Source organism: Salmo salar, chromosome 17 (genome assembly GCF_965601325.2).
Source record: "Salmo salar chromosome 17, fSalSal1, whole genome shotgun sequence".
Classification (NCBI taxonomy): Eukaryota; Metazoa; Chordata; class Actinopteri; order Salmoniformes; family Salmonidae; genus Salmo; species Salmo salar.
In genome coordinates, this window is record NC_138307.1 from 63,376,439 (window position 1) to 63,390,137 (window position 13,699).

The window sequence follows — 13,699 nt, forward strand, 5'->3', positions numbered from 1 at the left end:
CACTAACCTTTGATGATCTTCATCAGATGACACTCCTAGGACATTATGTTATACAATACATGCATGTTTTGTTTTGTTCAATCAAGTTTATAATTATATCAAAAACCAGCTTTTTACATTAGCATGTTTTGTTCAGAACTAGCATACCCACCGAAAACTTCCGGTGAATTTACTAAATTACTCACGATAAACGTTGACAAAAAACATAATTATTTGAAGAATTATAGATACAGAACTCCTTTATGCAATCGCGGTGTCCGATTTTAAAAATAGCTTTTCGGTGAAAGCACATTTTGCAATATTCTGAGTAGATAGCCCGGCCATCACGGCTAGCTATTTTGACACCCACCAAGTTTGGCACTCACCAAACTCAGATTTACTATAAGAAAAATTGGATTACCTTTGCTGTTCTTTGTCAGAATGCACTCCCAGGACTTCTACTTCAACACCCAATGTTGTTTTGGTTCCAAATAATCCATAGTTATATCCAAATAGCTCCGTTTTGTTAGTGCGTTCAAGTCACTATCCGAAGGGTGATGCACCGGCGCGTTTCGTGACAAAAAAATTCAAAATATTCCATTACCGTACTTCGAAGCATGTCAAACGCTGTTTAAAATACATTTTTATGCGATAATTCTCGTAAAATAGCGATAATATTCCAACCGGGAGACGTTGTATCCGTTCAAACACTGAAATAAGACAATGGAGTCGTCACATGCACGCGCGCACCAGTGTCATTGTTCTCAGAAGTACCACTCTCCAAAACCCCTACTGTTTTTCGCCCAGAGACTGCAGAGTTATCATTCAATGTTCTGGCGCCTTCTGAGAGCCAATGAAAGCCTTAGAAAATGTCACGTTACAGCAGAGATCCTGTATTTTCGATAAAGAGGCTACAGAAGGCCAAGAAATGGTCAGACAGGGCACTTCCCATATAGAATCTTCTCAGGTTTTGGCCTGCCATATGAGTTCTGTTATACTCACAGACACCATTCAAACAGTTTTAGAAACTTTAGGGTGTTTTCTATCCAAATCTACTAATTATATGCATATTCTAGTTTCTGGGCAGGAGTAATAACCAGATTAAATCGGGTACGTTTTTTATCCGGCCGTGAAAATACTGCCCCCTATCCCTAACAGGTTTAAGTTTAGCAAAGGACGTTTTCTAGTGTTGTTTCATTCCAGCTGTACTGTATGCCTCCGTTCACCTATTCCCAGTATTTTATTGGAATATTTAAACTGGAATATTTAATCACTGCTGATAACATTCAGCAAATCCACCTGTATAACACCAACAATGCCTCATTTCCTGTGATGCCACTCATCTGGTGTCAGCATTAACAGGGATTCCATAAAACCTGTGTTTGTGTTGTTCACCGGCTGTGCTACAAGCAGTCTCACAGTCCTTTACCTCACAGATTAGTATCAATCCTAAAAGAGCTTTGAACCGTCACACAATGTAAATTCACGTCTAACACAGCCCCATACACGGACAGTGTATTGATGTGAGGAGAAAAGTGCATGGAAGTTTGTCAGTGACAGTACAAACACGTGTTGGCACTTACAGTAGTCTGCTTGAGTTCAGTGGATTGTCTGTGTTTGATTGTACATTGTCATACCATGTAAATCATCCAGTAGCTGGATGTTCACTTGAAGGGCAAAATAACCAAACCAAAATATATTTATTTATTTTATGACATTTTTATATTTATTTATTTTATTAACTTGTACTCCTTTTTCTCCTCAATTTCATGATGTCCAATTGGTAGTTACAGTCGTCTCATCGCTGCAACTCCCGTACAGACTCGGGAGAGGCAAAGGTCGAGAGCCATGCGTCCTCTGAAACACAACCCAACCAAGCAGCACTGCTTCTTGACACAATGCCCAGTTAACCTGGAAGCCAGCCGCACCAACGTGTCGGAGGAAACACCGTGCACCCGGCTACCGTGTCAGCGTGCACTGCACCCGGCCCGCCACAGGAGTCGCTAGTGCGCGATGGGACAAGGACATCCCTGCCGGGCAAACCCTCCTCTAATCTGAACGACGCTGGGCCAATTGTGCGCATGGGTCTCCCGGTCGCGACCGGCTACGACAGAGCCTGGACTCGAACCCAGAATCTCTAGTGGCACAGCTAGCAGTGTGATGCAGTGTGATGCAGTGCCTTAGATCACTGCGCCACTCAGGAGGCCCTCTGGACTGTTTTAAATCGTAAGAGCAAACTGAAACTTTTCTGAAACTTCTGCTGTCCCTTTTACAACTTGTAGTTCTATTTTCAGTGGTTCTTTATTTTACGATAGGCCTACTATTTCTGCTGCTTTAATAGGAAATTACCGGTATGTATATATGTAGTAACAATGTGTACTTTCTGGTAAATAACTGGTAACAACATGGCATGGTATCTAATGGTGCCTAGTGGTACCTGTTCAAATGAATCCCAAAGAAACAAACAATTAATTGGTTATTGCATTGTGTGATTAGCATTGTACCCTGTAACTTTTCAGTAAATACCTGGTAACTTATGTACCATGAAATAAAGTGCTACTCTAAATGTCCTTGGCAAGAACCTCAATAGGGACTCAGACTCCAACTTGTTAGACAAACAGTCAGCAGAAAATATAACTGCCACATCAAACAAATAAATGAGACGGAAAGTTCAATTCAAACAAGCAGCACTTATGCTTATGTTTTTTCACCACTGTCACATAAAATAGGTGCCTTCAGAAGTATTCATACCAATTGACTTATTCCACACTTTGATGTGATACAGCCTGAATTCAAAATGGATTAAATAGATTTCCCCCCTCACCTTCTACATTATTATGTTTGCAAATGCATTGAAAATTAAATACAGGAATATCTAATTTACATAAGTATTCACACCCCTGAGTCAATTGGCCCAGCGTCATCCGGGGTAGGCCGTCATTGTAAATAAGAATTGACAGACTCAATACATGTATAAAATAGGTTCAGAATATTAGGGGTCAATGAAAGAAAGGCATTTACAGTGCCTCCAGAAAGTATTCACACCCCTTGACTTATTCCACATTTTGTTGTGTTACAGTTCAAAATTGATTAAATTGTTGTTGTTTTTTCACCCATCTACACACAATAAAACACACATAAAAAATAATGGCAAAGTGAAAACATGTTTTTAGACATTTTTGCAAATGTATTGAAAATGAAATATAAAACATTTATGTAAGTATTCACAGCAGAGTCAATACTTTGTAGAATCACCTTTGGCAGTGATTACAATTAAGTCTTTCTCTAAGAGCTTTGCAAACCTCAATTGTACAATATTCTTCAAGTTCTGTCAAATTGGTTGTTGATCATTGCTAGACAGCAATTTTCAAGTCTTGCCATTGATTTTGAAGCCGTTTTATGTCAAATCTGGAACTAGGCCACTCAGGAACATTCAACGTCGTCTTAGTAAACAACCAGTGTATATTTGGCCTTGTGTTTTAGGTTATTGTCCTGCTGATATGTGAATTTGTCTCACAGTGGCTGGTGGAAAGCAGACTTAGGCAAAATCCAAGAGGAAAACCTGGTTGAGTTTAGCTCTATTCCGTTATTTCTTTTTATATCCTAAAAAACTCCCTATTCCTTGCTGATGACAAGCATACCCATAACATGATGCAGCCAACACCATGCTTGAAAATATGAAGAGTGGTACTCCTTGATGTGTTGGATTTTCCCAAAACATAACACTTTCTATTCAGGACATAAAGTTAGGTTATTTTTTTATTTTTTTTGCAGTTTTACTTTAGTGCCTTATTGCAAACAGGATGCATGTTTTTGAATATTTGTATTCTGTAGAGGCTTCCTTTTCCCACTCTGTCATTTAGGTTAATATTGTGGAGTAATGTCAAACTATCCTCAGTTTTCTATCACAGGTCTCGTGGTTTCCTTCCTCTCCAGCAGCTGAGTTAGGAAGGACGCCTGCATCTTTGTAGTGACTGGTGTATTGATACACCATCCAAAGTTTAAATAAAAACTTCACCATGCTCAAAGGGATATTAAATGTCTGCTTTTTTATTATTTCCTTCTACCATTACGTGCACTTTGCGAGGCATTGGAAAACCTCCCTGGTCTTTGTGATTGAATCTGTGTTTGAAATTCACTGCTCAACTGAGGGTCCTTACAGATAATTGTATGTGTGGGGTACAGAGATGAGGTAATCCTTCAAAAGTAATGATAACCACTATTATCGAACACAGAGTGAGTCCATGCAACTTATGTGACTTGTTAAACACATTTTTACTGCTGACTCAAGACATTTCAGCTTTTCATTTTTTATTATTTTGTAAAAATGTCTGAAAACATAATTCCCCTGACATTATGGGGTATTGCGCATAGGCCAGTGACACACAATCTCAAATTAATCAATTTTAAAATCAGGCTGTCACACAACAAAATGCGGACAAGTCAAGGGGGTGTGAATACTTTGTGAAGGCACTGTAGATTATTTTCAACATAGATGCTTCCAGTTTTGGGAGAGAGCATGAATGTTATGGCACAGTACTGTCATTGAAAAAGCCTACTGCATGAACATGATGACAGGTTTGATTGAATCCAACCCCTTGTGTCACACACAACTTTCACACGGGCTGGAGCATTACACAACATTTCTAGTTGTTGGATACATTTATAAAAAATAAAAAAAATTGCTCACCAATGTTTAATATATATATATTTGTAGTCATTTTCAGGTCCTGTTGACATGTTGAAGCGAGTTACAGTAGTGACCACACACTCACACACACACACTTTTTCTTATTAATCCAAATTCTATTGACATTCAAAGTGGCAAGGTATTCTCTCTGCAACCAGTCCAGAGATTTGTTTTGGTCACATAGCCTACTCAAGGGGGCCCTACATCCATAAGCTATTAAATTAGGGAAAATGTCCCTAATCCCATTTAGCAGTATTTTCTATATGATCAGACTCTTTTTGAGGCCACACAAAATGTATGTGGGTGTATTTCTCTTGGTAGAAATAACAGATTAATTAAATTAGAATGAAGAATGAAAATGCATTGGCTATACCATAGGCAATTTTACATTTCCAGCTATAAGCACCATCATACTTGAGTTATGGTGGGCTCTTTTTTTGCTCTTAACGCTGTACTGCGAAGGCGTCAAGCATTGGCTGCGCCTATTGCAAAATCCATTTACCTCTTTCCAGCCGCAGTCCTCCGGCTAAAAGTGTATGAGAAGCTCCCCTCTTTCTCTGGTCCCACTCTGAATACGCTCAGGCATTCAATCCGGTGATATATAATTGTTCTCGGCAGGTTATTTTATTGCATAATCCAAAGGTTTATATATTGTGCAAATAGGCTACCTAATTAAAGTTTACGCTCTGCATATCCACGCGTGTTTACTGTGCAATCCGTTGTAGGACATCTGATTCCAGCTCCTTTTTGTGTAATGTTGGCAACTGTAAGGGGACCGCAGAGTATGTATCCCTTCCGGGTAAATTTCTTCAGCCTTCACAATAAAGGTCCCTCGTATAATATAAAAAATAAATTATAAAGGGAAAGGGGGATACCTAGTCAGTTGTACAACTGAATGCCTTCAACTGAAATGTGTCTTCTGCATTTAACCCAACCCCTCTGAATCAGAGAAGTGTGTGGGGCTGCCTTCTAATGCAACATTCTAATGAAATATTAAGCTATATTTAGTCAAATATAAGTGACGTTTGCAAGTATTTCGTTTAGTTTTATTCAAGCACATTATGAACTTTTATTTATTTATTTTTTATTTATTTTTATTTTTATTTAACCAGGTAGGCTAGGTGAGAACATGTTTTCATTTACAACTGCGACCTGGTCAAAATAAAGCAAAGCAGTGCGACACAAACAACAACACAGAGTTACACATGGAATAAACAAACATACAGTCAATAACACAATAGAAAAAGTCTATATACAGTGTTTGCAAATGAGGTAAGATAAGAGAGGTAAGGAAATAAATAGGCCATAGCGGCGAAATAATTACAATTTAGCATTAAACACTAGAGTGATAGATGTGCAGAAGATTAATGTGCAAGTAGAGATACTGGGGTGCAAAGGAACAAAAAATGGAAAATTAATAAATAACAGTATAGGGATGAGGTAGTTGGATGGGCTGTTTACAGCTGGGCTATGTACAGGTGCAGTTATCTGTGAGCTTCTCTGACAGCTGACGCTTAAAGTTAGTGAGGGAGATATGAGTCTCCAGCTTCAGTGATTTTTGCAATTAGTTCCAGTCATTGGCAGCAGAGAACTGGAAGGAAAGGTGGCCAAAGGAGGAATTGGCTTTGGGGATGACCAGTGAAATATACCTGCAGGAGCGCGTGCTACGGGTGGGTGCTGCTATGGTGACCAGTGAGCTGAGATAAGGCGGGGCTTTACCTAGCAAAGACTTGTAGATGACCTGGAGCCAGTGGGTTTGGCAACAAATATGAAGCGAGGGCCAGCCAACGAGAGCATACAGGTCGCAGTGGTGGGTAGTATATGGGGCTTTGGTGACTAAATGGATGGCACTGTGATAGACTGCATCCAATTTGTTGAGTAGAGTGTTGGAGGCTATTTTGTCAATGACATTGAAGTCAAGGATCGGCAGGATAGTCAGTTTTACGAGGGTATGTTTGGCGGCATGAGTTAAGGATGCTTTGTTGCGAAATAGGAAGCTGATTCTAGATTTAATTTGGATTGGAGATGCTTAATGTGAGTCTGGAAGGAGAGTTTACAGTCTAACCAGACACCTAGGTATTTGTAATTGTCCACATATTCTAAGTCAGAACCATCCAGAGTAGTGATGCTGGACGGGCGGGCAGGTGCGGCAGCGATCGGTTGAAGAGCATGCATTTCGTTTTACTTGCAATTAAGAGCAGTTGAAGGCCACGGAAGGAGAGTTGTATGGCATTGAAGCTCGTCTGGAGGTTAGTTAACACAGTGTCCAAAGAAGGGCCAGAAGTATACAGAATGGTGTCATCTGTGTAGAAGTGGATCAGAGAATCACCAGCAGCAAGAGCAACATCATTGATGTATACAGAGAAAAGAGTCGGCCCGAGGCTTGGGCGAGTTGCTGTGGGGGGTGCAGGGCTGTTGACCGGGGTAGGGGTAGCCAGGTGGAAAGCATGGCCAGCCGTAGAAAAATGCTTATTGAAATTCTCAATTATCGTGGATTTATCGGTGGTGACAGTTTCCTAGCCTCAGTGCAGTGGGCAGCTGGGAGGAGGTGCTCTTATTCTCCATGGACTTTACAGTGTCCCAGAACTTTTTGGAGTTTGTGCTACAGGATGCAAATTTCTGTTTGAAAAAAGCTAGACTTTGCTTTCCTAACTGCCTGTGTATGTATATTGGTTCCTAGCTTCCCTGAAAAGTTGCATATCGCGGGGCCTATTCGATGCTAATGCAGTACGCCACAGGATGTTTTTGTGCTGGTCAAGGGCAGTCAGGTCTGGAGTGAACCAAGGGCTATATCTGTTCCTGGTTAAAAAAATGTTTTGATTGGGGCATGCTTATTTAAGATGGTGAGGAAAGCAGAGAGTAAAACGAGCAGGTTTCTGGGCACGGTAGAATAGATTCAAGGCATAATGTACAGACAAAGGTATGGTAGGATGTGAACACAGTGGAGGTAAACCTAGGCATTGAGTGACGATGAGAGAGGTATTGTCTCTAGAGACAACATTGAAACCAGGTGAAGTCACCGCATGTGTGGGAGGTGGAACAAAAGGGTTAGCTAAGGCATATTAAGCAGGGCTGGAATCTCTACAGTGAAATAAGACAATAATCACTAACCAAAACAGCAATGGACAAGGCATATTGACATTAGGGAGAGGCATGCGTAGCCGAGTGATCATAGGGTCCAGTGAGTAGCTAGGCAAGCTGGAGGCACGGCGATTCAGACAGCTAGCGGACCGGGGATAGCAGGCCAGCAGAAGGGCCTTAGAGGGACGTCGCGACGAAAGAAGTCTGTTGTAGCCCCCTCGTGCGGTTACGTTGGCAGACCAGTCGTGATGGATCAGCAGGGCTCCGTGTAGTAAAAGGGTCCAGGCCAATTGGCAAAATAGGTATAGTAGCCCAAGAAATTGGCTGATGGACCTCTGCAGCTAACAGTCCGATATGCTCTAGACAGCTAGCGGGCCGCGGCTATCAGGCTAGCAGATGGACATTCAGGGGACGTCGCAACGGAGGAGCCAGTTGAAAAACCCCCTCTGGCGGATTACGTCGGTAGTCCAGTCGTGATGAATCGGCGGGGCTCCGTATCGGCAGTAAAAGGGGACCAGGCCAATTGGCAAAATAGGTATTGTAGCCCAAGGAGTGGCTGATGGACCTCTTCAGCTAGCCAGGAGATGGGCCTAGCATGGGCTAGCTCCAGGCTAATTAGTGCTTGATTCAGGACAGAGACGTTAGCCAGGAGTAGCAACTCGGATTGCAGCTAGCTATCTGCGATGATCCAGGTGAAAAGGTTCAGAGCTTGCAGTAGGAATCCGGAGATATGGAGAAGAAGAAGTCCGATGGGTTGAATCGCGCTGTGCAGACTGGCACAGAGTTGTCCGGGCTAAAGGTTAGCTGATGACCGCTAGCAGTGGCTAGCTGACTACAAGCTAGTAGCTAGTTAGCTGGCTAGCTACTGTTGGGGCTTCCGGTTCTAAAGTAAAGAAAATAGCAGATCCATACCACATTGGGTGAGGCGGGTTGCAGGAGAGTATGTTGAAGTTGAGGTTAAGAAAAATATTGTTAAAATCTATGCGAAGAAAAAATATTTTAAAAGATATATACACGGGACACGACAAGACAAAGATAAAGAGGCCTGACTGCTACGCCAACTGAACAGAAAACAAATATTGATTGTGTTTCTGGGTAGATCCCTACTTTCATGGAAGCACAATTAATTTGTTGTACAGTCCAATATGTTTTTGCAATACAACAAAATACAAATTACATTTTAATAATATAACGTAGCAATTAAACTGAGATTAAACTGCGGGCTGGACTCAAACTCAGGTCCCAGTCTAGTTCTAAGGGTAGGTAGCCTACAGTGGAGGCTTAAAATGGGGAGGACGGCTAATAGTAATGGCTAGAACAAAATAAATGGAATGGTCTCAAACACATCAAACACCTGGTTTCTATGTGTTCTATGTGTCCGTTCACTCCATTCATTATTATGAGCCGTCCTCCCCTCACCAGCCTCCTCTGATAGCCTACCCTTAGAACTAGAGGGACCTGAGTTTGAGTCCAGGGCGCAGGCTAGGATCGTTACACTACTCCACTCCTTTGGGATGTGCACAGAATGTATCAACGTGAGCCTTTATTAAGAACATGGATTTCCTATCATTTACTAAGCAGTTTCACTGGGGACTTTTATTTTGATGGCAGCTATCAGAATAAGAAGTTATATTATTGCCAGTTGTTGGTTACTGTTGCCAGGATTACAGATCTCTCCCTGCTCAGGCTTGTAAATTACATTGTAATGTAGATGGGACACTGCAAGGCATTGTGGACAGGTTTAAAGCCGCACATACCAATTGGAACCGCAGATCCACTTTTCCTCAGATTCTGAGCACTTAACAGTCAGCAAGTGCAGGAATGTGCTGTTTATCAGTAAACTCATAAACTGTCTCATCTGCATCATCCTAAAATTGTTTTCTAACCCCAAATAAACGATGGATGTGTGATGAACTTTTGGTTGATGATGTAAAAATGATCTACAACCATACCAATGTTATTCTTTTGAGGACACCCACATTTAACTAAAAGGCCTTTGTGATTCAATGCAAATTCAACAATTTTTGTTCAAATAAAAAGCGAGCAGGAGGTGTGTATGTGTGTGTGTGTGGGGGGGGGTGTTCAAAGCCTAAAACTAAACAAATTATATACATAAAACAATTTGGAGGTACCTAGAAGGCACAACCATATCTTCCTTTTTTTAAGAACAACATTTGTCTCTCTCTTTCTGTAAACAGACCAGCCTCCAATCTCCAGTCTACCATCACTGCTCAGGATGGAAGCACTAGAACTGCTCCAGTAATCAACAACTCACTGTAGGAGATTATTTTAACATTAACTCTCTCTCTCTCTGTCTGTCTCTCGCTCTCTCACTGTCTCTCGCTCTCTCTCTGTCTCTCTTTGTCTCTCTCTGCAGTGAGTTGTGTGAATTGGTCCATTTTACTTACCCCCAGTGTGCAGAGAGACGCAGAACCCATATTGTGCTGCATCCACTACCACTGCAATATGAAGATAAATATAAAGACAAACAAAACAAAGACAAATAACATATTTCATTATAAGTGCATATGCATAAAGCATTATAATGCATGGGTGCGCTAATAGCTTATACTGTATTGTGCATTATATAGCATTTTGCATATGCATGCACTTATCATGCATTATAAAGAGAGCAATGATAGGAGGTGCTATTATACATACAGTATAAGTAAATGTGGCTAAATGGTTTTGAATTTGTTGCAGAGGATAACACTACTGATATATAAAGTCCATTAAACCACATAGCACTACATTATACCTTATAGTGGCTGAGTAGTTTCATCCATACGGGTGACGAAAGGACGATTGTGATAAGTTTGTATCTTGTGTTGAATTCTCCCTCCTTACAGACGTCATACAGAGAGTTAAAGATCAACATAAAGCCCAGCTGAAGGAGAAGTCTGAAATTGTGTTTGAAGGCATGTCAGTGGATTAAACGGCATTTACACAGAGCTATACATCACACCGGGAGAGAGTGAAGGGGTTAATAAAGGGCATGAGATTCTGCAAATTGAGGATACATAGAGAAGAAAAACATCATCAGACACTTCACTCAACTGCAAGGACATCTTCAAACTCAAACCTGGTCAAAGACAAGATAATAAGAAACCCACCAGAGCTGTAATGACAAAGGGCATTGCTGGCATCAGAAAAACAGTATATATTCAGAAGTTCATCCTTGACTGGGTAAAAAGTCAAGCCAATCAGGAAGTTGATTTCATCTTTGTGCTCGCTTTCAGAGAGTTGAATTTGATTAAAGATGACCAGTAGTCTTCAAGAGCTAAACAACACACAGACATTCCATGACTATAATATAATGTTAATCTTTGATGGTTTGGGTGAAAGCAGGCTTCCTTTACATTTTCATCAGAACAAGAAGTTGAGTGATTTAACTGAGAAATCATCAGTGGATATGTTGCTAACAAACCTCAAGGGGAATCCGCTTCCCAAAACTCTCATCTGGATAACCTCACGGCCAGCAGCAACCAATCAGATCCCCCGTCAGTACATCGACAAGGCGACGGAAGTACAAGAGTTCACTGACAAACAGAAAGAAGAATACTTCAGGAAGAGAGCCTCCACATCATATCCCAGTCTTATTTATTCCATGGTTCTAGAGCAAATGTTGGACATGAGAGTGGAGAGATTACAACTCTGACTGAGATGAATATCACCTCCTGCTCATTCAGACAAACCTGAAAAGCAAGAAGTAAATGATCTAGTCATAAAACCAAACAAAAAACCAAACAAAGAAATAACTGTTAAACTGGCCCAGCTGGCATTTGAACAGCTGGTGAAGGGCAATATCCTGTTCGTTAAGAAAGACCTGGAAGAATATGGCATGATGTAAGTGATGCTTCAGTGTACTCTGGGTTTTGCACAGAACTCTTCAAAGAATACTTTTTGTTTCATCAGAGGAAGGTGTACTGCTATGTTCATCTGAGCTTTCAGGAGTTCATTGCTTCTCTATATGTGTCCCACTGCTGTGTGAGATGAACACTAGGGTGCTTGAGTTTTTCCTGGAAAATGTGTCTACAGGGTTGTTCATGAGTTGCTTAAGATGATAGTGGATATAACCTTGAAAAGTGAGAATGGATATCTGGACCTATTCCTCCACTTCCTTCTTGGCATCTCACTGGAATCCAACCACAAACGGTTGCAGTGGCAGGTATTATTGGATGCCAAGGGAAGCCAGGCTTCCCCAAAACATTTACAGAGAAAAAAATGTATATTTCTTATCTTTCGTCTATTTCGTCTCTCTGTGTTTCATAATTTTCCTACAATTCGCAAGAGGCTGAATGTATCTCACGGGAGAAAGCATCAGAGCAAGCGACACAGCGCCCCTTTGTCTCTGTATGTGTAGGCATTCTATCTGATGCTGTCTGGTCAGAAAGAGTATGACATTGTTTCCTCCCATAGCCTTTTCCGCCAGCGAGCATTTGGCCTCCCTTGATTAAAAATAAAATAATAAAATAATATCCAATCAGTGTTGAGCTAAACTGTTAATGGTCCTGGAGCACCAAAAAAAGTGTCAAGGGAAGCCAGTTTTGATTTGGCTCACCCCTATCACATCACATCGAGAGAAATACGTAATTTACGTATTGTTGTTGTGTTGTTGTCCTTCGGTGGGTAGCTAGCTAGGTAAATTTGGCCCTTTTCTAAATTAGCCATGGATGGAGATAGGGATTTGGACTTGTGGTTTTACCAACCAATGATTATAACAGTGATTCTGATCCAACCATTAATTCATACATTGTGCCCCTGGACTGAGAGGATGGAAGTTCAATACGTAGCTAGATGTAGAAGGCTAATGTTAACCAGCTAACATTGCCCATGAAAGGAAGTTAGGCTAGTGAGCAAGCATTTTAGCCAGGTAGCCTAGGACAAAAAAAATCACAAACAAGAAAAGAGCTTTCAGGTACACACTGCTCAGCACTGCCCAATGCTGTGCTGATGCCAAAGGGCGTGCTGGATGAGTTTGACATGAGAAAATATAACATATCTGGTTGGGGGACTGATCCCTGCTGTGAGGAAACGTAGAAAGGCAATATAAGTACAATAATAACAAAATGCCAAACACACATACCACATAACTATAAATAATTATACCATTTTAGACCTTAGGGGCTTTGGTGTGTTATTTTTTTTATTCACTTTGACACTTTGATACATCAATACGGTACAAGACACAACAGCATTGGGGACAAATATATGACACTGTAGGAATTATATGTTCTTTGCTTCTATAGATTGTTTAGACTTAGTCTTTCAGTTGAGAGCTGTGAATCACTGGCCTTCATACTCAAATCATCAGACTCACTTCTAAAAGAGCTGGACCTGAGGAGAGTTATGGTGAGGGCAGACTGGGTTCTCTTAGCTGGACTGAAAAAATCACACCGTAAACTACAGACATTGAGGTCAGTACTTTTTGAATTTGGATAGCCTTTAGATCTCTTAATTTTTTGACAGTTTGTTGGGGTCAAAATGTCTCCTGTTTTGTTCTAATAATTATTTGAATTGTTACTCACACACCTACAGTCACATGCATACAATGAGTGTACAAACATTAGGAACACTTGCTCTTTCCATGACATAGACTGACCAGGTGAATCCAGGTGAAAGTTATGATCCCTTATTGATGTCACTTGTTAAATCCACTTCAATCAGTGTAGATGAAGGGGAGGAGGTTAAAGAAGGATTTTTAAGCCTTGCGACATGGATTGTGTATGTCTGCCATTCAAAAGTTTTTAAGTGTCTTTGAACGGGGAATGGTAGTAGGTGCCGGGCACAGCGGTTTGTGTCAAGAACTGCAACGCTGCTGTGTTTTTCATGCTCAACAATTTCCCGTGTGTATCAAGAATGGTCCACCACCCAAACGACATCCAGCCAACTTGATACAACTGTGGGAAGCATTGGAGTCAAAATGGGCCAGCATCCCTGTGGAACACT

General features: G+C 41.0%; 1 protein-coding gene across 2 annotated transcripts in view; it reads right to left on the reverse strand.

Annotated features, from left to right (window-relative positions):
- LOC106576403 (ras association domain-containing protein 8) overlaps window positions 1–5,420 on the reverse strand; it is a 31,023-nt gene extending 25,603 nt beyond the window's left edge. For both annotated transcript variants that reach the window (XM_014153549.3, XM_014153548.3), the window contains exon 1: window positions 5,172–5,420. The gene's annotated coding sequence lies outside the window, so the exon portion shown is untranslated. The remainder of the gene's footprint in view (window positions 1–5,171) is intronic.
- Between the last annotated feature and the right edge of the window lie 8,279 nt (window positions 5,421–13,699).